Below are 23,137 nucleotides of genomic sequence, written 5' to 3' on the forward strand. Positions count from 1 at the left end.
GGAACTTTAGAAATGTATGTAATTTGGGAAAGAAAAAGTGAACTGGTGCTTTCTACCTTACCTTACATTTAAAAAAAGACATCATATAAGTCATAAACATACATACATACATGCATGCATGCATGCATGCATGCATACATACATACATACTTCATCAGGTGTCAAACTGGTCCTGGATAGTGTCATAAACTCATCCATTCTTCCCCTTTCCCTTTTCATTTATAATCAAAATTGCATGAATAATTCATGTCCTGATTTCCATTTTTTATAATCACCAAAATTAGTAACAAATCAAAAATCTGTTCAAACTCTAGTGGAAAACAGATTTTTGAGTCTTTCCATCCCTTTGCCCTCTGACACCATTTTGACTGAGATATTCAAGTTTTTTGTGCCATTTTTTCCTATATTTTACAAAAGATATTTCTTTTGCAACTGTCATATCTTTATCTTTTCCTCCCGCAAGTCCTCCTTAAAAGGGATCTGACAACCAGCAAATTTGGATGATTTCCATGGTTTTTTTTTTTTAATAAACAGGCCACTTTTTTTACTGGTACTAATGAATGTCTGTGAATGATTATCTGCTAGCTAGCTATCTTGACTAGCCATGGAAGACTTTTATATTTGTGGGTTGTTTGGGAACAAAGTCGTACTTAAACCTACTTGGTATCTATGTTGTTGGGGAAGACTTTGCTGCTAGAGGCAAGGTCTGGTATGTAAGTATGCCCCAACTGGCATAGGATTCAAAGACGGTCACACAACCTTGGAGTTGGTTGGTCACTCGAGGGTGGTTCCCCTCGGCTTTTTTAACTCTTGAAATTTTTGAACCCTGCTTTTATTGTTTTTTTACACTGCTGTTTATATGTTTCATTTGTAAACCATTCCAGAGTCATTTAGGTGAAATTGGCGACGTAGACATTTGATAAATAAATATTGTAGAAAAGCTAAGAAGTCTATTCAAAAGAATTCCAGGGGCTACTATGTATCAAATGCAAACTCTATCTGCAATGAAATAAATGTCCAAATTCTTATGCCTGTTTCTCCCATCCGAGCAATGCATTTAGAGGACTAGAAGGGATTCTGTTTGAGCAGGAGAGAATAACAATCTAGTTCTTCTTTGGGTAACTGCCAGATTTGGTATCCAGCTGCCTGCTTTTGAACATGTGAAAATTCATTCCCACCTGGCTTGAAGTCTAAATGCAAAGTCCAAGAAGTTTTTTTTTATCTGTCATCATTCCCTGCCTCCCTTATTCTGGATAGTCTCTCAGGCATTAGTGCTTCCTGCTGTGTGAAAGAGATAGTTCCTTGCTTTATACCTTGCTTCCAACTTCTAAAAAAAGGGAAGGATTCCACTTGTTTTCAAGGAAAGGATCCTTATACTATTGAGATAGCTGTAGCAGGTGTTCAAGCCATATCTGCTATTAAGTCTGCAGTTTAGAGGGGAGAGCATTATCAATAAGAACTACAATCTTCAGACATGTTAATTTCCCCAAAAATCTCCAGGTAAATTTTACTGATTTTTTTTCTTTTTTGCATTTGGTAACCTTGTGCCGAGTTCTTTAAAAATTAGCTAGGTGAATGAAATTTTATTTGAATTTGCTGTTTCTTATTAAAATTGTAGGAAAAGTTAAAATCCTTTTCATTTATTTAAAACCAGCCCAGGTTCACTTGAAATTTAACACTGTATCATGGTTTGGCATCACATCAGGGATATTCTGGTTTTTAGAGTAAGAGATACTTTGAACAATTACAAAAAATGTCCAAAATATTTTAAAGATACTTGAAATATCCTTAAGAAATATTTAGTTTTACAAAAGAATGGATTTCTCAAATGCATAATAAAGCATTGAAGTGTATCATTATACTTTTTGTCTTTTTCCTATGTCATTTTGTACCATTTATTTATTTCTTGCTTAACTATGATTTGATTTATTCTTCAGTTTTCTTCAGCCAAAATCTTGAGAAAAATTCTACAGTTCATTTAGTAATTCTGGAAGTGAACCAGAAAAAGTCAATGATGAATTGGTAAACTCCCTTTCACTCTACAGTCTGACACCTGTAAAGAAAAAGCAGGACTATTCTTCATAAAGATACATAATCATACAGTCCTAAGATCCAGATGGCTCCCACCCAGTTAATTTTTGGCAATTTCTTTTGCAAAGTAAATTAAAATAAAGACTACAATGGGGAATGGGCACAAAGTTATGCATTAATGCTTGAAAGTGAACACCATACATAATTAAGTACATTGATATTAGATGTACTACCTGACTTTTTAGAATGCATACTGGTTACATGGTCATTTCCTCAGATGAATACTAATCACTGCTACTTTATAATAATTTCCAGAGAATAGTTCCATTAGTGTTTCGCAGCAAAAATAATAAATGATCTTGCAGCACCTTAAAGAGTTTCACATTTATTATTGCAAAAGATTTGCAAATCATAGTCCATTTAATGAGCTACATAGTGTATAATTTATAGATTTGATGGACTGAAAATTAATCCAAGAAAATGCATAGCCTATATTTGTTAGTTAACATTGGTACGATAAGACTGGTACATCTTTACAATTTAATATAAGATTAAGAAGTCTCATCCTGCTGTTTTAGGATCTGAAACACAATCTAATTACTATCATGCTATATGTATACATTGTTTTGAAAATATACAAGATTGGCATCTGGCCCTCTCAATTCTTGGCAAAGAATTGGGGAAAAAATGGAGGTAGTGACAGATTTTATTTTCCTGGGCTCCAAGATCATGGCAGATGGGGACTGCACCCAAGAAATTAAAAGACGTTTGCTCCTGGGGAGGAAAGCTATGGCAAATCTAGACAGCATACTAAAAAGCAGAGACATCACCCTGCCAACAAAAGTGTGTATAGTCAAGGCTATGTTTTTCCCAGTTGCAATCTATGACTGTGAAAGTTGACCATAAGAAAGGCTCAGCGCCAAAGAATTGAGGCCTCTGAACTAGGGTGCTGGAGAAGACTACTGCGAGTCCCTTGGACTGCAAGGTGGTCAAACTGGTCAGTCTTAGAGGAGATCAACCCTGACTGCTCTTTAGAAGGACAGATCCTGAAAATTAAACTCAAATACTTTGACCACCAAATGAGAAGGAAGGACTCACTGGAGAAGAGCCTAATGCTGGGAAAGATTGAAGGCAAAAGAAGAAGGGGACGACAGAGGATGAGGTGGCTGGATGGAGTCACTGAAGCAGTAGGCATGAGCTTAAATGGACTCCAGAAGATGGTAGAGGACAGGAAGGCCTGGAGGAATGTTGTCCATAGGATTGTGATGGGTCGGACAAGACTTCACAACTAACAACAACAAAGATTGGAAGGATGGTTAGGGGAGTTCTGTTTAGTTTTCTGATGTTCTTTGATTACTCTCTTCCTTTAATAAATAAGGAAAGTGTCTGTGAAAATGGATCAAGTAATTAGTGAGCTTCAGCTACTTATTACCATCCAATTTCATAATAATAGCTAGAGGCACATGATGAATTTCACACGTCAATTTTGCTTGCATGTGGCATATATCAGTCTAGAATCCCACTGAGAACATCAAGTTTTCCAACTGTCTTTATATTGAAAGTTTTATCACTCATATTTTATTTATGCACATAAAGTAATATCTCATAAATGCAATGCTGTTTTTAATATAATCTTTATGCATACAAATACTGTGATTTTATAGATTAATAAAGTATTTGTTATAAATTATGAAATACTTCTAATTACATTCCGATTTGTGTGCAGAATAAAACTCAGCATAATTCTGGACAGAAAGTAAACATACAATTTTCACATCACCTCCATGAATATAAATGAAGTATTAAAAGTCTTTAAAAACATAATTTGAAGTCTGAGGTTAAAGAAATACATTGTGTTAGCAACAAAAGAACCAAGTCATGATGTCTCATTTATATGTACACAACATTTTAAAATAGTAATTTTATTAAAGATTACAACTTGCAATAATAAAAACTAATATCAACTAAAAAAGAAAAGAAAAAATAGAAAGTGCAGAAAAGAAAAAAATAGAAAAGAAAGAAAAAATAAGAATATGAGAAAGAAATAGAAAATATATAAAATGGTAACTTTCCCTAGACATCTTTAATAATTTATCACCCTTCTCTCAACAAATAATCTCTTGTTCCCTTTTCTCAACTCTTATCTATACATGAAGCAATAAAACCTTATTTCAGTTCTGACGCCAACAGAAGTCCATTAAGTCCAGATATAACAACATAGCTATTTTGAGCATGACCAAATAAACCAATCTTATTTTCTTTCCTCTTACTTCTAATAACCTTGATTTTAGTTCCTTCAAATAATGGACTAAATTTTGATTTCTTTCTTTCTTTTTTTGCCCTTCTCGCAAAATTCATCAAAGCTTTAACAAGTCTCTTTTGTGAATCTCATATAGGAAAATTATTCAGGCCATTCTTTTGATTTGTTATGTCTCTGTATATCTTATTAAATATTAAGACAGTTTCTTTTGTATATCCAGTGTAACACTTCTTTCTATGCCACTCTTGCAGTCTGTCATTTTTTTAATCTACCTTCAAATCAGTTTCAAACATTTCTTTAAAACTTGTCCTTCTTCTATAGCATTTTTAAACACAGCCTATCTATAGAAGCAGACACTCTTAAAATTAACTTCCAACTCCATTCAATATGTGTAATGTTAAAATATTTTGTTTCATTCTCTATTAGAAAGTTGGGTTGGAATGTCCTTCAGTTGTAACCTTTAGTTCCAGTTGCCGTTAGTGTTCAGTTCCTAAAGTGTTACTTTTCAAAAAAAGACTTCAAAACAAAACAAAAATTTTCCCCATAGGAAGTTATTTATAATGAATATCAGCATCTTATTTCCAATCTCTTTGGGCCCTTAGTCCATTAGTAAGTGCTTCAAAAGTGGTTAGAGAAGGAAATATGTGAACCCAGTGTCCTTTTAAAGGCTCAGTTGTTTGAGCAAGGTGGCTATTCTCTCATTTCCCATAGCTCTAAACTATCTGAAGACAACTGTTTTGTGGTCTCCTCATCAGAGGGATTGTCTGGAGCTTTTGTGGGTGATCTCCAGAAGATAGGCTCAAGCTACAGAAGGATCTTGACAAACTTGAACATTGGGCACTATTTAATAAAATGAAATTCAATGGTGAAAAGAATAAGGTTCTACATTTAGGCAACAAAAACAAAATGCACAGGTACAGTATAGGTGGTACCTTGCTCAATAGTAGTAACTGTGAAAGGATCTTGGAGTCCTAGTGGACAACCATTTAAATATGAGCCAGCAGTGTGCAGCAGCTGCCAAAAAAGCCATCACAGTTCTAGGCTGCATAAACAGAGGATAGAATCAAGATTATGTGAAGTGTTAATACCACTTTATAATGCCACACTTGAAATACTACATTCAGTTTTGGTCACAACGATGTAGAAAAGATGTGGAGACTATAGAAAGAGTGCAGAGAAGAGCAACAAAGATGATTAGGGGACTGGAGATGAAAACACATGAAGAACGGTTACAGGGAAGAAGAGGGACTATTTTCAAACTATTTTCCAAGGCATCTGAGGGTAGAACAAGAAGCAATGGATGGAAATTAATCAAGGAGAGAAGCAACTTAGAACTGAGGAGAAATTTCCTGACAGTTAGAACAATTAATCAGTGGAACAGCTTGCCTCCAGAAGTTGTGAATTCCCCAACACTGGAAGTCTTTAAGAAGATGTTGGATAGCCATTTGTCTGAAACGGTATAGGGTTTCCTGCCTAGGCAGGGGGTTGGACTAGAAGACCTCCAAGGTCCCTTCCAACTCTGCTATTGTATTGTATTATTGTATCTCAAGTTCTGTCCTTATCTGCAGAGAAATTACGAAGAGCCAGACTACTGACTGCTCTTCATTTCATTCAGTGGTCAGCTTGGTTTTTTTTACAGGGCTGTCTTCAGCCCACTGTGTCTTTCCCGGAAGACACACAATATCTGAGTAAATTGTTACATGACAACACATCTGAGTAAATTGTTACATGACAACATACACATTTTTACATGACAACACATCTGATCTAAGGAAAATGAGGGAAGAGATCAGAGATGGTATTCAACATGTTCTGACCAGTTCTGGAGAACCAGTAGCAGAAATTTTGAGCTGTTTGGAGAACCAGTAAATACCACCTCTGACTCGCCCCGTCCCCATCTATTCTCTGCCTCCTGAGTCAAAGTTGATCAGGAAGAAATGGGGATTTTTGCAGTAACCTTCCCCTGGAGTGGAGAGGGAATGGAGATTTTACAGTATTCTTCCATTGCAATGCCCAGCAAGCCATGCCCAGCAAGCCACGCCCACATAACCGGTTGTAAAAAAATTTGAATCCCACCACTGGAAGAGTTTGCTCTTTCCTGCAATAGTAGCCCCAATAAAACAAAACTGTTGCTACGGGAAATAAAGAATCATGATTTTTTCTGTAACAGGATAGGCAACACGTTTTCAACCACAGAATTATTCCTCTAGGTCCCTCAGCCCTCTTAGTAATACTATGCTCAATTTTGGGCTGATGCAATTTGCTGCTTAATGCACCTTGCTATCAATTCAGTGTAGTTTAACTCACTGAAATGTTAAGCCACACAGCAGAACTGATTGCTTTCTAGACTTTGAGGCTCTTTTTCTTATGGGACTTTATGCAATTCCTTTTTTCCTTTCCTTTTTTTCTCTCTGGGATAGAAGGTCACTTTAGAAATTCTAACAGATTTGAAACCTTAAACAAATTATCCTAGATGAAGGGAACTTCTAAAACATTCTCAATGCTGATAATGTTCAAACAAAATATTCTTGCACTTAATGACTGAGGTCTGTTCTAACACACACACACACACACACACACACTACTGCAACTTGCTAAATTTGATTTGATTAAATTTGTTTGATCTTTGTTGGTGACCTATTTGGTTCAATTTGTCCAATCTGGAATAGAATGTGAACATTGTTACTTTATGAACCAGTGAATCACAAGAACAGTATCAAATTATAAGGGACACAGCTGAAAAATGCCCCCCCCAATATGTTTGCATTAGAAAATATCTCAAAAGATATTATCTTTTACACATTAAGCTACAGTTGATAGTATGCAGAAACCATTTTAAAAGACAAACATTTCAGAATTGCAGGAATGATTCAAAGAAAGATGAAAATGTTGACAAGTCAAATCATTTAAAATATGGTTCCACCACAAAACCGCAATGCCCTTATCCACACCGACTTAAGTGCGGAGGCAAATCCGCGGCGTCTGAAGCGCTAAGAAAAAAACGACCCTACCGCCGCGACAACAGCGCGGTGACAGAAGGGCGTTCTACATGCTTCGTTCTTTGCCTCCAAAGGTATCCCTCCTCCTCCAGCTGACAGCGGCAGTGGGCACGGTGCAAAGCGGGCTGCCCAGCAGCAGCAGCCCGCGGGAAGGGTCCAGCTCAGCTGCAGGGGGCAGCAGGAAGCCCGCAGGGGGCCCCTCCTTGGACGGGCAGCCTCCGCCGCCAGCGCTTCCTCCGGAGGAAGAGGCAGGGCGGGCGGTGGCGGCGGCTGAGGCTCTCCCGGGGCTGGCAAAGCGGGCTTGCCTGGTGGCGGCGGCCGCCCATCCAAGGAGATGTTGTTGAGGAAGAAGAGGGTGGCCTGCCTCCACCGGCAAGCCCGCTTCACCAGCCCCGGGAGAGCCTCAGCCGCTGCCGCGTCCTCCTCCGCCGTCGGCGTTGGCAGCCCCGCTCGGGCCCCCTGTGGGCTTCCTGCTGCCCCCCGTGGCTGTGCTGGACCCTTCCCGCGGGCTGGTGCTGCTGGGCAGCCCGCTTTGCCCCGTGCCCACTGCCACTGTCAGCTGGAGGAGGAGGGATACCTTTGGAGGCAAAGAACGAAGCATGTAGAACGCCCTTCTGTCGCCGCGCTGTTGTCACGGTGGTGATGACACGCGGTGATGACGTCGCGGCTTTAGTGACGCGATTTAATCTCCGCTATTTTGCGTAGCGCGGTTTTGTCGTGCCACGTAAAATATATCTCCCATAATTTTAGAGTTGTCTTCCAAAATCATAAAATGGCTCTGCTATATAATTGGCTCTGCCAATTAGACTGGGACCCTGCTGGTGAGAGCATCATAAGAGCCCCAGTGGTGCAGTGATTAGAATGCAGTATTACAGGCTAACTCTGCTGACCGACAGCAGTTCGATCCTGACCAGCTCAAGGTTGACTCAGCCTTCCATCCTTCCAAGATTTGTAAAATGAGGACCCAGATTGTTGGGGGCAATATGTGGATTCTGTAAACTGCTTAGAGAGAGCTGTAAAGCACTGTGGAAGAGGTATATAAGTCTAAGTGCTAAGTGCTAAACTGGAGGTGTCTAATAGACTAAAAGAAAGTTGTAATCTCATCCCATGTGTACCTTTCTACTTTAATCACCATCTTTGCCAGTTGATTTGATTGATTAACTAAATAAATATAAATAAATAAAAAGACATTAGAGAGGGATGAAGAGATTCCAAACTGTAATGTCCTTCTACTTCAGGGTAGGCATTTGCGAAGAGCTCAACTTGACACTTTAGGGAAGTTAAAAACAACATATATAGAACCATTACTCACATGGGCAAGGCAGAATTTGTGGAAGGGAAAGTGTCTCAGTCTATTTTAAGAATTAAACCACAGTTCTCATGTGTGAGTCCCATGTCAAAATGATGTAGCACTTAAATTTTAGCCATTAAACTTTTAAAAGACTTCAAAGGCTGCAAAAATAAAATGTGAAGACTGAAAGGTGCCACTCTATTTTACATGAAACTAAGTTTGTAAAAAGGTTCTAGAATTCCTTCTCAATTCAGGAAGCTGAAATCTGTTATCAGCAAACAGGAATAAAACCAGAAAAGATTCACCATTAACTGCTTTGCCTTTGGCTTTTACCAAGAAGCTATGTTGATCTATACAGTGTTCAGTTTTTATTCTATAAAACATTTTTGGCTCTGATAAGCAGAACATTATAGTGTTTTTCTCTTCTCAGTCATTTGAAATATAGTTATACATTATGAAGATAGAGATTTTCATTGCGGGAAAGAGTCTCACTGAAAAAATTTCTCTGATTAGTAGGAAGCATACCTGCTAACTTTGGCTCCCAAACTGCATAGAGTTTCTCCTCCAGTAGTAATAAAACAGCATATTCTCATGATCATTTTATAAGACAACTTTCTGCAAAGTTATTTTCTAAAAGGGATCACACTAACATAAAATGCAGTTTGGTTTTCTTTTAGCAATTCTTTAATGAACTCTGATGTTGTGGTTTGTAAACAGGAATGCTCTGAGAATTCAGCTAGCAGCAATTTATTCAATAAATCTCAGAGTACACTTTGATTGTTTATGATTTGATTTGATTTATAAGCCCAGCTTCCGGGATCTTTCATAAGTAAAACCAAACTAATCCAAACTTTAACTAAAATATATAAAATTGCCAGATTTTATTTAAATAATCATCTACAATTTTTAAACACAAACAAAGTGTTTAATTTCCTGAAGTCTCCATGAGCAATTTCTCTGTATGCTTCTCCACAGTGTTTTAAATGTGATGGGAATGTTCTGTAATCTGCATCTGATTAAACTCAGTTTGATACTTTCGGATGAAATGGAAATGCTATTCTGCAATACTTTCGAAATTACTGCAGATGGAAAGCTTTCCAGTGACTTGCCTTTGCATCCAATTTATTATAAGTCAAATCTTCTTCTCAATGGGCTTCCTTTACAACCATTAAATGGAGTTTAATAAACTGTTCTGATAATTTATGGTCCCAAAGGTAGCTTTTGGACGGTGTTTGCTTTTGTTTTCTTTAAAGGCTGTTTTGTTTTTGCATTTTGGCTTGATTTGGAGAATCTTGGAGTTTTGTCTTGATTTAACAAGAAAAAAAAGGCTCTTGAGATACATGCCCAGCCCACTCAAAAGGAAGGTTCTGCAAATGGGAGACAAGTGATACAATATGCTCCAGATACCTATTAAGCAAGAGGTTGCTTCTTTATAACATCTGAGAAACACTACATATATTCAAAAGGAAAAAAAAACTGGTTCCTATATAATTTTGAGAGTTAGTTTGGTCTATGTTAAGGTTAAGGTTAAGCAGTGGTGGTATTCAGCAGATTCTGACCAGTAGTTCAGAGAACCAGTAATATCATCTCTGACTGGCCTCACCCCCATCTATTCTCTGCTTCCCGAGTCCCAGATGATCAGGAGGAAATGGGGATTTTGCAGTAACCTTCCCCTGGAATGGAATGGGAATGGAGATTTTACAGTATGCTTCTCCTGCCACGCCCACCAAGACACATTCACCAAGCCATGCAACACCCACCAAGCCACGCCCACAGAACTGGTAGTAAAAAAATTTTGAATCCTACCACTGAGGTTAAGGTTAAGATTAATGTTAATGTTAAGATTAAGGCTAAGGCAGGGGTGAAATTCAGTAGGTTCTGGAGAGCCAGTAGCAGAAATTTTGAGTAGTTTGGAGAACCGGCAAACTGAGTATTAGGTATGGTTGCAGCCTTGAGTGATTTATAAAAATAATAAAGGTGTGATAAAAATATTTTCTTAAAAACAATCTGCTTAGATTCTATAAACCTTCCCTTGCAGGAAAAAAGATGAAGTGACCAATTCTATTCCATTAAAAAGAAGACATTTGATAAATCAGATTAACTGCTAAATAAACATTCCCCCAGATTTTTCTGTATTTATACTCACAGTTAGAGAAGAGAGAAAGTAATGGTGGTAAAAGGAATTGCTATGTAGGCCATACATAATTCAGACAGTTGATTTCATTGGTTAACATGAGTATAGAACCTAGAATTTAATTGGACCTTTTTTTCTTTATGTACAAAACCAAGAAAAGGGCTCATAGATAAAGAAAAGCCATTATCCATATTATTTTAAATTACTTCCTGCTTCTTTTGCAAATGTCTTCCCAAGAAAAAAGTAATCTCAGAAGTTCAGTACAGTATACAGATGGAGGGGAGAAGGGAAGAATTTTGCAACACTACTTTAAACCATATTAACTCTGGGAAAGTGAAAGAAAAAGGCTTTTTTCTAGAATCCCCCAAATTATACAGGCTAATTTCTTTAGCATTGATAGAAAAATCCTAAATTTAGGAATGGGATTTAGTCTATATTCATTCAGCATCAGTTCATTCTTATCATATACGGTACATTTTTTAAATACTTCATTTCCTTTGCTTTCAAATTACTTTTACGTTTTTCCTGACATGCCAAATTCTCACTTCCATATAACATAATGGGCAGAAGCCCACTATTATAAAAGTTATGTTCACTTCTTTTGACAAATATCCCTTTCATTTTCTTCTTCCTCTCAAACCATTATCCTATTTTATTTTCATTTTCTCTCTCACACACCCATTTTTTCAATATAATCCTTGTTAACTGTATTTTCTCATTAACCATAATATTTATTAACATATCTCTTTTATACTGATCATACACTTTTGTATATAATCTACACTGATTTGATACCCATTCATTTTTGACCCTATCACTTCTTTTTTTAAAAAAATCACCTTCTTCTTTTTTCAAATTTAACTAACTCAATCCCACTGCATTCAATTTACTTTCCTATTGGTTGGGACCAGATTGAATAATTTGTTCAGATTAGTACATATTATTTTACTGCAGCTGTTAGTCTCTTCAGAATTTGGAACTTTATGACTTGAAAATGAATAAATTTGCTTTTAAAATCTTTTTATAATCTTTTAAAATCTTAACTTTGCTTACTATTTTCTATGTATATTTTTTTCCCAACAAAATGTCATGACACTGCAGTAAATCACAGTTCTTTATAATATAAACCTGAACAACAACACATGCTTTACTATATGAAGATTTTTAATTGTTCACAGAATCAACCTGTAAATTTGATTTAGGAAACTGGTATTTTTTTCAACTTCATACAGCACAGTGTTCCCCACTGTTATTTCATCCTGCCTTTTTTATTTTCCCAGTTATTTCAACCACATGCAAATCTGTTACTATTTAGAAAGTTTGTCTCAAATGTAAGATGCTATTTGGAAGCATTGAGTAACAATTTGTGAGGTGCTCGGCCAAAATTTAACAGCAACAGAGCCGTGCAGTAGCTGGTTCTAAGCAATCATGAGAAAATGGATAACACTTAGTAATTCTGTCAAGATGGACTCAGCTGACAATTACAAATAATAGTGATGCATTTTTCATTATTTAGCAGATACAAAGTTTCCAGGCAGGAATCCATTAGTAATCACAGAATATTATTTTCCAAGTTATTCTGAACTACAAAAAAAAAATAATGAGTTTTTGTTACAGTTGTAACTCTGCAATCCATTTTTGTCTGATTACAGTGAAGTAACCAACTATGGACAAAAGCCTATAATATAGCTTGTTTCTGCTAACCAACATCAAGTTCAATAAATGTGAACTGAAAGGAAAGACAGAGGTCATGTTAACTGGGAATTGTGCGAAATCTAGTTCAAACACATCCAATAATATCCAATAGATGGAGAGGATCAAAAGTCATGGATTATACAGTTTACTTTCTTCTGAACTAATTAAAAGTAGTTCAACTGGAGATTGGAAAAGATGTAAGGAGGAAAAAGATTAAGGTTTAGCATAGTAATTTTACAATGGATTTGTGAGCCCTAGAAATGTCTTATTTAGATCAGCATATAATGAGCCCTATCATAAAGTTAAATTGATTTTGGATACACGGCACATAAACTTGGAAGATTAAAGTGTAAAATATACATAAATCTTTTAAAAGAGATGAGGCATTTTTCTTTTCAAATTATTTTTACCAAATCTCCCAAGCAAAATCTGACAGATGAAATGCTTAAATAAAGCATTTCAAAACCACCAAAAATGCTCCATTAAGCTAGAATTTACCCATTCCTAAAATGCTTCCCATTATTTTAGTGGCATTCATACAAGGGCATCTTTATGGTTTTGCCACCTCAAACATTTTTAAACAGGACTTCAAAGATGATTAAGTGGAGACTTCACAACTGTAATTGGAAGAAAAGTGTTCTAGGGTTTAGCGAGAATCAAAGATAATTTGCCAGACACATGTCAACCTGCATGAATAAGTTAGTCCTGGGTACATTTCTCAAGATAAATATGTGAATAAATGATACATGAACATACCATCAATTTCATACCAAATATCAAGACAGCCTTTTTTTTTTTTTTAAAAAAGAGATAATTAAAGAACTTTTATTTAACATAAGCAGCTTCTGAAAAACTTGATTATAAAATGATTTTATGTTGCTGTTTTATTAATTTTGCAATCTAGCCACCTAAGTTTATTGTATAAGATAGGTGGCCAAGTAAGTCATATAGTGTTTCTGTGTGTTTTTGTGTGTTTGCATGTGTGTGCACATGTGTGTGTGTGAGAGAGAGAGGGGGGAGAAAATATTGAATTTTTAATCAGTTTTTAATCAAAACTGTTACCATGCTAAATGAACGGTTTCTCTCCTATGAACTATAACATAAACATGGGCCAAAATTAGAGTACTCATGGATAAATATAGACAAATCCTATTAACCATAAACATACAGAAATGATTCTTTACACTGTCTTTTCTGGTTTGTAGTGTCATCTAATATGGCCCAATATTTTTAAAAGTGAGGGTTTTGAACAAGGTGAAATAGTTCCTTCCAAATCAAGGCGTATTGGCACAGTATTTGAATAACAGTAGTAGTTTAATTTAGCCAGTAATAAACAAAAACTTCATTTGTTCCAAAACAAAGTAGGCTCAAAGATTTCAAAGCAATGAAAAATTGAGACTTACCGTACAGTTGAATAAAATCAGAAAAAGACACATTTGGTCTTTTCTTTTTAACAGAAGATGTACTCAACATTAACTCCAGAAAATCCTAAATATATTTCTTAGCAACAAGGTATGAAATAGTATGAGTGTGTAATGCTACAATTCATTTTGGAAGTGCTGTGTTTGCATTCCCACACCTTCCAAAGTATTTTTTTCCTGAATTGAATCAAAGCACTGCACAATCTGCTAAATAGATTTTCCAGTTAGGACTGCACTTGGAATGACTCCTGCTATTATATTTCTCACACAAGGGGAAAAAATATAAGTCTTCATTACTGTATTTTTCGGAGTATAAGATGCACCTTTTTTCCTCAAAAAAGAGGCTGAAAATCTGGGTGCGTCTTATACATTGAATACAGCATTTTTTTTGCCTCCTGAAGCCCCGCCCCCTTCACCAAAATGGCTGTGCATAGCCTTATGGAGGCTCTCAGAGAACTCCTGGAGGCTGAGGAGGGCAGAAATAAGCAAAAAACAGGCCCTTTTTTGTCCCCCAGCCCCCAGCAGCACTCTATAAGCCTCCATAAGACTATGCATGCAGGGGTTTTTTTGACAAAAACCGGGCCTGTTTTTGTGAAAAGGGCTGTCTTTTGCTTGTTTTTACCCCCCACCCTCCCAGGAGCACTCTGTAAACCCCCCACCCCAGGCTATTCAGGCCTTTTATTTGAAAAAAAACGGACCCATATTTTTTTTGAAAAACGGCCCGTTTTTGGGAGGTTTTCATAGTGCAAAAACTTTTTGTTTTCCTTTTGGAAAGCTCTTTAACTGAGTGATGAGAATTACATTGATCAAGTGCTGTGCCAGCAGGAACAAAGTAAGGTGCTGCAGATTGTCAGCAATTTCTTTCTCCAGCACATGGATAAATACACCTGGAAACATCTACCTACCAGTGACGTGTGGTGACGTTCACGGCCGGTGAGGCAAGAGGGCAAAAGCCGCCCTATATCTGCCAGCGTGTCCCGCTCTATGGCCGCTGCATCCGCCATAGAGCAGGACAACGGCCATAGAGCGGGATGCGTCGGGGCTTTGGGGGCGGCTTTCCTTTATGCTTTTATGTAAAACAAAACCAAACCATACGGGCACTCGAGAGAGGCGGGGGGCAACCGAAGGATTGACAGGGCACTGGTTTTGGCGCGCTCTTGCTGCCTCACTTAGAACTACCCACCAGAAACAAAGCAGTCTTGTGGTCCACAGCGGCCCCTTTGCTCACGGGGTGCAACAGCCCACCCTTTGACTCGCTGTTTCCTTCTAGGTGGCTGGAGAGCCACTTATGACAAGGCGGGCCGCCTCAAGCTACCTGAAGCGGTGCTTCCCTCCCTCTGCGCCCCACCTGCCTGCCTGCTGGCACCGACTCTCCAGGCGTCTTCTTCACCAGGCAAGCCCTCCGCAGGGCAAGGGGATGTGACCGGGCAAGGAGGAGTTGGGGGGGCAGCCAAACTCCATGCCCGCCTCTTTCTTCCAGCAGCGCTGAGAGTCGCTGGTGGCAAAGAGCTCAGCGTCGTTGCCCGGCTGGAGGGGAGGACATAGGGTGCGGGAGACCAGCCTCCAGGAACGTCGCCTCTTCGGACGGCCCTGTAAGCTCCACACCCTCCCTCCGGCTCGTTCCGTCCCATCTGCCAGAACTTCTCCCATGTGCCGTCATGAGGCGAGCGCTCCGCTCCGGACTGGTCGCTGCTGCGGTGCTTGTCCTGACAGCCTGCGCCTCTCTCTGCCAGCCCACCCAGCCCAATCCTCCCCCGGCGCGGCAGTGGGCTGGACACGGGTGCAAGGGGCCTAGAAAAGGAAAGAAAGCACCAGCCCACCAGCAGAGGCGGGTAAAAGACCTGCCTCTGCTGGCAGGCTGCTCCTCTCTTCTCAAACAAGACTGCCCTCCCTGCCTCTCCACCTTCCCTCTCTTCTCAAAAAAACTCTCTCAAATTGAGAGTTTGTTTGAGTGAAGTGAAGAAACAAACACATGCACACACAAACACACACAAACAAATTACTTACAATAAAAATTACTTACAAATTACAATAATTTTGAATTCCTCCCTCCTCCCCCTCCCTCCGACCCCCATACCTTTTCCAGCTGAGTCACAGAGGATTTCAACTCTCCTCTTGTCTGCCACGATGAAAATATGAAAATGTAAAAAGAAAAAGGCAAGAGCTGCTCTAGCCAGGCTGGAATAGTTGCTGCTAGAGTCACCATGTGGATGACTCTGCTTAACTGTTTAAAAAAATCCTCTAAACAAAGTGCCCTCTGCAGGAGGAGGCGAGAGAACCATGTGCCTCCTGTGCATAATGAATTTTTCGCCTTTTAACCCTTGCTTAACTCTGCTCAAGTGATCATAAAGATAGAGTAAAGGAGGCACGTGGTTCTCTTGCCTCCCCCTGCAATTGAGCACTAAGCAAAGTCATCCACTGTGACTCTGGCAGCAACTACCTTAGCCTTTTTCCTTTTAAATTTCTTTTTCATGATGACAGTGGTGAGGCCCTGCCTCCCCTGACTGCATGTCCCTGCTACCTACCTACCTTCTCTATCTCTCTCTCTTTCTCTCTCTCTCCCTACTTACTATATTTCTCCCTCTCTCTCTATCCCTCTATCTACCTACCTACTCTCTCCCCCTACCTATCTACTGTATTTCTCTCCCTATCTCTTTCTATTTCTCTCTATCCCTCTATCTACCTACCTACCTACCTACCTACACTCACTCTCTCTCTCCCTACCTACTGTATTTCTCTATCTCTCTCTATCTCTTTCTCTCTATCCCTTTATCTACCTATCTACGTACTCTCTCTCTCTCCCTACCTATCTACTGTGTTTCTCTCTCTCTTTCTATTTCTCTCTCTATCGCTCTACCTACCTACCTACACACACACTCTCTCTCTCCCTACCTACTGTATTTCTCTCTCTGTCCCATTATCTACCTACCTATCTAACTATTCCCTCTCTCTCCCTACCTACCTACTGTATTTCTCTCTCTTTCTCTTCCTCTCTATCTCTCTATCTACCTACATTTTTTTTAAAAAAATGCCTCTTCAAATCTTGGTGCGTCTTATATTCCGGTGCTTCCTATACTCTGAAAAATACAGTAATTCATGCCATTGGTAGTACAAAGGGAATTTTTTTGGAAAGGTGCTATTGTAAGGAGAATGAGGAGTAGACCTTAATCCTTCCTTGGACCGGTTTGGCCGAACTGGTAGTGGTTTCACAGCCTGAGTTGCTGGAACTGGCAGCGACCCAGGCCTGCCATGCCCCCAAACCAGTTCTCTGGGTGGCGCCATAGGTGCCGCCATCTTGTTTTTTGTTTCTGCACATGTGCAGAACAATTTTTATTGCACTGCTCATGCCCACATGTGTGCACAGCCCGCATCAAGCGGGCGCACAGCACACACACAAGCAAACCAGCAGTAGCGCTTGCTGGAACCCACCCCTTCTTTAAGTACTTTCAAAACTTAAAGACACCAAGAGAAGAAGTTAAGAAATGCCATTCTAATGGGTGAGTTGTAACTGGAAACCTCCCCTCTTTAAATCTGTATCAAGATACAGGTTCAGTCTCCAGATTTCAAACTTTGACTGATTACCAGTATAAGCTTCAAAAGCCATAGTTTTCTCAGAATTGATTAACTGTTCATTAATTTCCTTTGCTATAATTTTTCATTGTAGGATGAGACTCCAGACAATCCATTGCAGTGGTGGGTTATGACTGGTATGCCCCAGTATGGACATACTGGTGCCTGCTGGGAGTGCAAGGTACCATTCCAGTACGGTGCTCCAGAGGGACCACCCGCCTGCCCACGCTCCTTACCGGTATAAAGTTTTCGAGGCTTCCATGCACACAGCATAAGGGGCCTGCGACAATGCTCCACCGAGTAGGTGGAGCATCGCGGAGGCGACGTAGAGCGCCGTGGGCAGTAAGTACACATGTGCGTGCTGCACGTATGTGTGCGTGCACGCTGCACGTGTTCATGTGGTGAGCGCACGGCCCCATTGCACCATACTGGTTGCAACGGGATCTGGAACCCACCACTGGTCCATTGCAGCTTAAATATCAGGGAGAATTTGTTTGAAAAGTGCTTTTTCAAAAGGCAACTGGACTGTTTTTTCCTCTGAGGAAGAAGAAAAAAACATTTTGCTTCTCATCCAAGAAGCTTGATCCAAGGGAGAATCTGGCTATTTAGTAGCACCTTTTCTGACTAATGCGTTTTATTAAAAGGGATGCATTTTCTTGAACTGTAGCTGGATTTAATAAAATGCATTAGTCAGAAAAGGTGCTACTAAGCACGGAATCTTTCAGGCAACTATTTCTCTGTAACAGCCTGTGAATCAAAGGATGAGTAATGAAGGGATGAAAACAAGGACATTAATTTTGGATGCTGTCTTCTTTGGGATTATCTCTTGTGGAAATTTTAAAGAAACGTTTGCAGCAATTGAGTGAAAGAAAGAACATTTCTATGGGGCTTTAAATATAGAACAAGTTTATACATAATGTGTGTATTACTCAGAATTTGGATTTCAAGATTTTCCTAATATAATAAGAATGGAATCCAGGTAGTCCTCAATTAATGACAATAATTGAGACCAGATTTTTCCATTGCTAAGAGATATGATTGTAAAGTGTAACATCACATGACTGCACCACTTAGTCATGGCACTTCCATCACTTTTGGTTGCTGTTGTTGAGCAAACTCTGCAACATTGTTCCGTGTGACATCACACGGTCAGCATTTATCCCCTCCTGCCAGTCTTCCCATTGACTTTGATAGTTGGAAGGGAATGTTGCAAATGGCAATCACAAGAATGCAAATGCTGCAACTGCAGAATTGCAAGCTGGTTGCTAAATGTCCAGTTAACATTCACATGACCATGGGGATGCTGCAATGGTTATAACTATGAGGACCGGTCATCAGTACTACTCATTTAGCACCATTGTAAGTTACAATGGATAAGTGGCCATGTATAAAATAATATAGAAGTGCTTATTTCTTTTAAATTCAAGATGGTCTTCTCACAAAATTTAGATGAGCACCATTATTCTGGAGAAGATTCTTTATTAAATCAGAAGCAAGGCTTGTGTCAAAATTATAAGGATAAAATGAGAAATATAAAAGTAAGGAGGAAGGAAGGAAGGAAGGAAGGAAGGAAGGAAGGAAGGAAGGAAGGAAGGAAGGAAGGAAGGAGAGGATAACCAACAACAAGAAAAATAGACTCAATTACAATAAAATTGTTGGAAGTGCATTGTTGGAAGATCTGAAAAACCAGTTTAGGGACAGATCATTACAGAGAAAATCTATCTATGTGGTCGGTAGGAGTTATGTCACATAATAAAAAAAATCAATACATAAACACTGCAGCAGCTACTCAAAGCAGAAATGTTATGTATTCTAGCTGATTCAATATTTAAAAATCCTGCAATGGATTTACAAGAGAAAAGGGGTATCGTATATGCTTTAAGTATGACATCTTTTTTCATCCAGAACATATCATAGAATACTTAAGGGACACATTTAAACACAGATGTCATCATATTTTAAACAATATCAGTCTTACTCCAGAGATAGCATAATCTATGTAATATTTACATAGATGTTTATATCCCACTTCTTCAACCCATAGGACTCTCAGTTCAACTTTGAAATATGTTTAAACAATCAAATATAAAAACAAATTATAAACAATAAAATCACAATGGCAGACCAAACCATCATAAAAAAGTCTAATAATTGGAAATGAAAAGACTTTTGCTTCAATGCCGTTCTGTAAACTGAGAACTACAGTTTCAAAACTGGATAATCCACATCTGGTCACTATCCTTTTTTCTTTTGAAAGTATCTGAAAATGATTTTAATCTTTGAGGAATTTTGTCTAACAATGTGGAGGGTTTTAATTTCATTTATAGCCTTCCCTGTAGAGATTTTCCTCACAGAAAACATAATATTTTCAGGCATATTTAAATAATTAGGCAGATTTTTACTGAAGTGGTGCCAGCAAAAGCAAAAAAAATATTTGACAACATATAGGCCAATGATGGGATTCAAAATTTTTTACTACCAGTTCTGTGGGCGTGGCCTGGTGGGTGTGGCAGGGGAAGGATACTGTAAAATCTCCATTCCCATACCACTCAAGGGGAAGGTTACTTCAAAATCCCCATTTCCTCCGGCTCATCTGGGACTTGGGAGGCAGAGAATAGATGGGGGCGGGTCAGTCAGAGGTGGTATTTACCGTTTCTCTGAACTACTCAAAATTTCCGCTATCAGTTCTCCAGAACTGGTCAGAACCTGCTGAATACCACCTCTGAAATAGGAAAATTCAGATTTAAATGACTTACTTAGTGAATGACTGTACTGTAAGGATAAATAAATAAAAGGCCAGTTCTGACACTGTTGAGAAGTACAAAGTAGGGTTCCCTGAAAATGTGTGCTGGATCCAACACATTCCAATTCTCATATAAATAAATGGTCAGGAATTAGTGAAGGGGTTATGTTTGCTGATGATACCAAATTGCTTAGCATGGTAAAATAAAATAAAAAGATTGTGAGGTGTTCAAAAAGAATCTCTCCAGCCCGTAAAAATGGATTTCAAAATGGCACATGTAGCTCAGTGTAAACAATGTGAAATGATGCATGTTGATATAGATAATTCAAAGTTTATCTCTATATTAATGGGATCTAAAGTGTCAGAGAGGTACCCAGAGTCATGGTAGAGAGCTCAATGAAAATGTCAACCCACTATGCAGCTGCTGTAAAACAAGGCAAGTTCCCTGATTGAAATTATTAGGAAGGGACATGAAAATAGAACTGCTAATATAATAATGCCCTTATAAATATATATGGTGAAACCACCATGGAATATGACATTTTTTTGTCACTGTACATACAGCAGTAGAAAAAAAAATGCAAAAAATAGTCAAGATGATTAGGGGATTATAGGACTTCCATTATAAGGATGGGTGCAGCAATCTAAGGATTCTTAGACTGGAATGAAGGAAGTAAAGACCGTCATGATATATAGATAAATGGATGGAGGGATGGGGAAGATAGGAGGAAAATAGAGGGAGGGAGAAGAGAGAGAGGGAGAAGAGAGAGAGGGAGAGAGAGGAAGGGAGAGAGAGAGAGAGAGAGAGAGAGAGAGAGAGAGAGAGAGATATAGGGAGAGAGAGATGATATTTTGCATAGCATAGATAACTTGGATAAACAGAAGTTTTTTGTCACACAACTAATAGTAGAGAAAAAACACATTTAATCTAAATGGAGAGAGATTCAAGACTGATCATTTAATGAGTCAGCAGTTTCTAGGCTAGAGTTAGAAATTATGTAAACACTTAACAACTACTCCGTTTCAGGATAACCAAGCACCATTAAGAAAGTCAATTACTGAATAGGACAGATGGTAAGTAGAATATTAAGAGTTTGAATCACCATGGGAATCAGAGGGACAGACATATTCGCACAGCAGTGGACAAGCAGCTGCTCATTTAGCTTCCTCCTTGCTGACAATAACATTTTTTTTTAATACAGAACTGTCTTTGAGATATCTCCTGACTGCTAGCCTAGGATCTGAATTTTGCCATATAAAGTCTGGAGATTTACAATTTACTGCTCAGTTTTGGTCACTCAGGTCCAACTACCTCAGTGCCCAAATTCACTACTATATAACTTATATGACCCCTAGATGAGAGGAAAGGCATCATATAAAGATCAAGAATTGACATGATGGCTACTATTGAGTTTTGATCTAGTGGCCAATGACTTTCTTCTGTGACAGAACCTACCTAGTACTACCTAGTTATGTAATGAATCATCTTGCTAACAGATGGACCACTTGCCTAACAGATAGAACAGAACTAATTATCACAATTAGGGGGACCCAAATTGACCCTAAGACTTTTGGAATCCAAGTAAATTTAATTTCATTCTTGCATGGTGTCTACTATATCTCTGGGACTAGTTGATTCCCCATATATAATTTATAATTAGCCTATAAGGATATAATTTGTGGTGAGCACAGAATTATATTGTTGAGTTTCAACAGCCAAAACAGCATATCAGTTAAAACAAAAAAGCATTAATCAACCAGTTGAAAGATGGGCTATCCGGTGAAACATACAAGAAGTGCATTTATTGAGTTACTCGAACATCATGACTAGATTAAAGGAATCTCTAGAGATTTGAGACATGAATAGAAGACACCACTACAGGTACAGTAGTTCTCAATTTACAACTAATTTGGAAAGAGAATTTCAGTTACAGAACAAAACAGTCATTAAGTGAGATGAGCACTTTACTTCAGGACCGTAATCCCAATGGTTCTCCCAATTGCAATCCTTCAGTGTCTACAGCCGTTATTAAGCGGATAGTGTGAAAGAGTTGCCTGCCAAAGAAGGGCAGAAGCTCCTCTATATGATCACAATAAAACTTTAAAATCCAACCTTCTTTTTTTAAAGCCTCCTGAAGTTTCCCTCTCTTCTGTGCATGGAAGGGAAATACAGTGCTACACTGGAGAAAATAAGCTTGGATCGTCATGATTTGATCTTCCTTTTTCCAGGCCACTGCAAGAGTCACCCCTCACCCCCATGCACAGAGGGGAGGTGAAATCCTTCACCAGGTGACAGCTTACAACTTTCCCTGCCAGCTTCTACATTGACTTCCTGGTCAAATGATGATCTCAGGACTGTTGCCTGTTCAATGTTTTTTAGGGTTGAAACAGTTAATGGTGGTTTCTCGGGACTCAATACAGAGTGATTGGAAGCTCAAAAAACTCACCAAGCACTCTTCCAATTTTATTTTGTTTCCCTAAGTGTTTTTTCCAATAGTCCTCCTACTCCCTTCCCCTAATTTTTGAAGTCTTACCTAAACTGGACCTTAAAGAGCTTACAATTTGATTGTACCTGTTTCAATTTATTTTCTTTTGTTTTGGGCAGTAGCTTTTTTAAAATATCTGAGCTGTGTCTATAAAACTTCTGAGTTTAAGCTTATGCTCTGACCACTGCCATGTAAGTTCTGGAACTGAGGATGACAAAAAGAAATACCTCTTTATATATGGCATATAATTAAACTATAACTGGTAAAAGTTATAGAAAGGACCAACAACTGGAATGGTTTTTAAAAGGGACTGGACCAGTTCATAGGGTATTAGACTATCAGTCGCTAATACTAGTAGTTGTTTATTACTTCCTCAATCATATGCAGTATGATCGATGGTGGGTTTCAATTTATTTTACTACTGGTTTGCTCGTGCACGCACTCGTGCAACGCTTCTGTGCATGCACAGAAGTGTCAGGGTGGGCGGAGCCTCCCGCCGCTGCCACT

General features: G+C 38.6%; 1 protein-coding gene across 2 annotated transcripts in view; it reads right to left on the bottom strand.

Annotated features, from left to right (window-relative positions):
- GALNT18 (polypeptide N-acetylgalactosaminyltransferase 18) overlaps nucleotides 1-23,137 on the bottom strand; it is a 351,075-nt gene that overhangs the window by 99,859 nt on the left and 228,079 nt on the right. The window lies entirely within an intron of this gene.

Source organism: Thamnophis elegans, chromosome 1 (assembly GCF_009769535.1).
Source record: "Thamnophis elegans isolate rThaEle1 chromosome 1, rThaEle1.pri, whole genome shotgun sequence".
In the NCBI taxonomy this organism is placed as follows: Eukaryota; Metazoa; Chordata; class Lepidosauria; order Squamata; family Colubridae; genus Thamnophis; species Thamnophis elegans.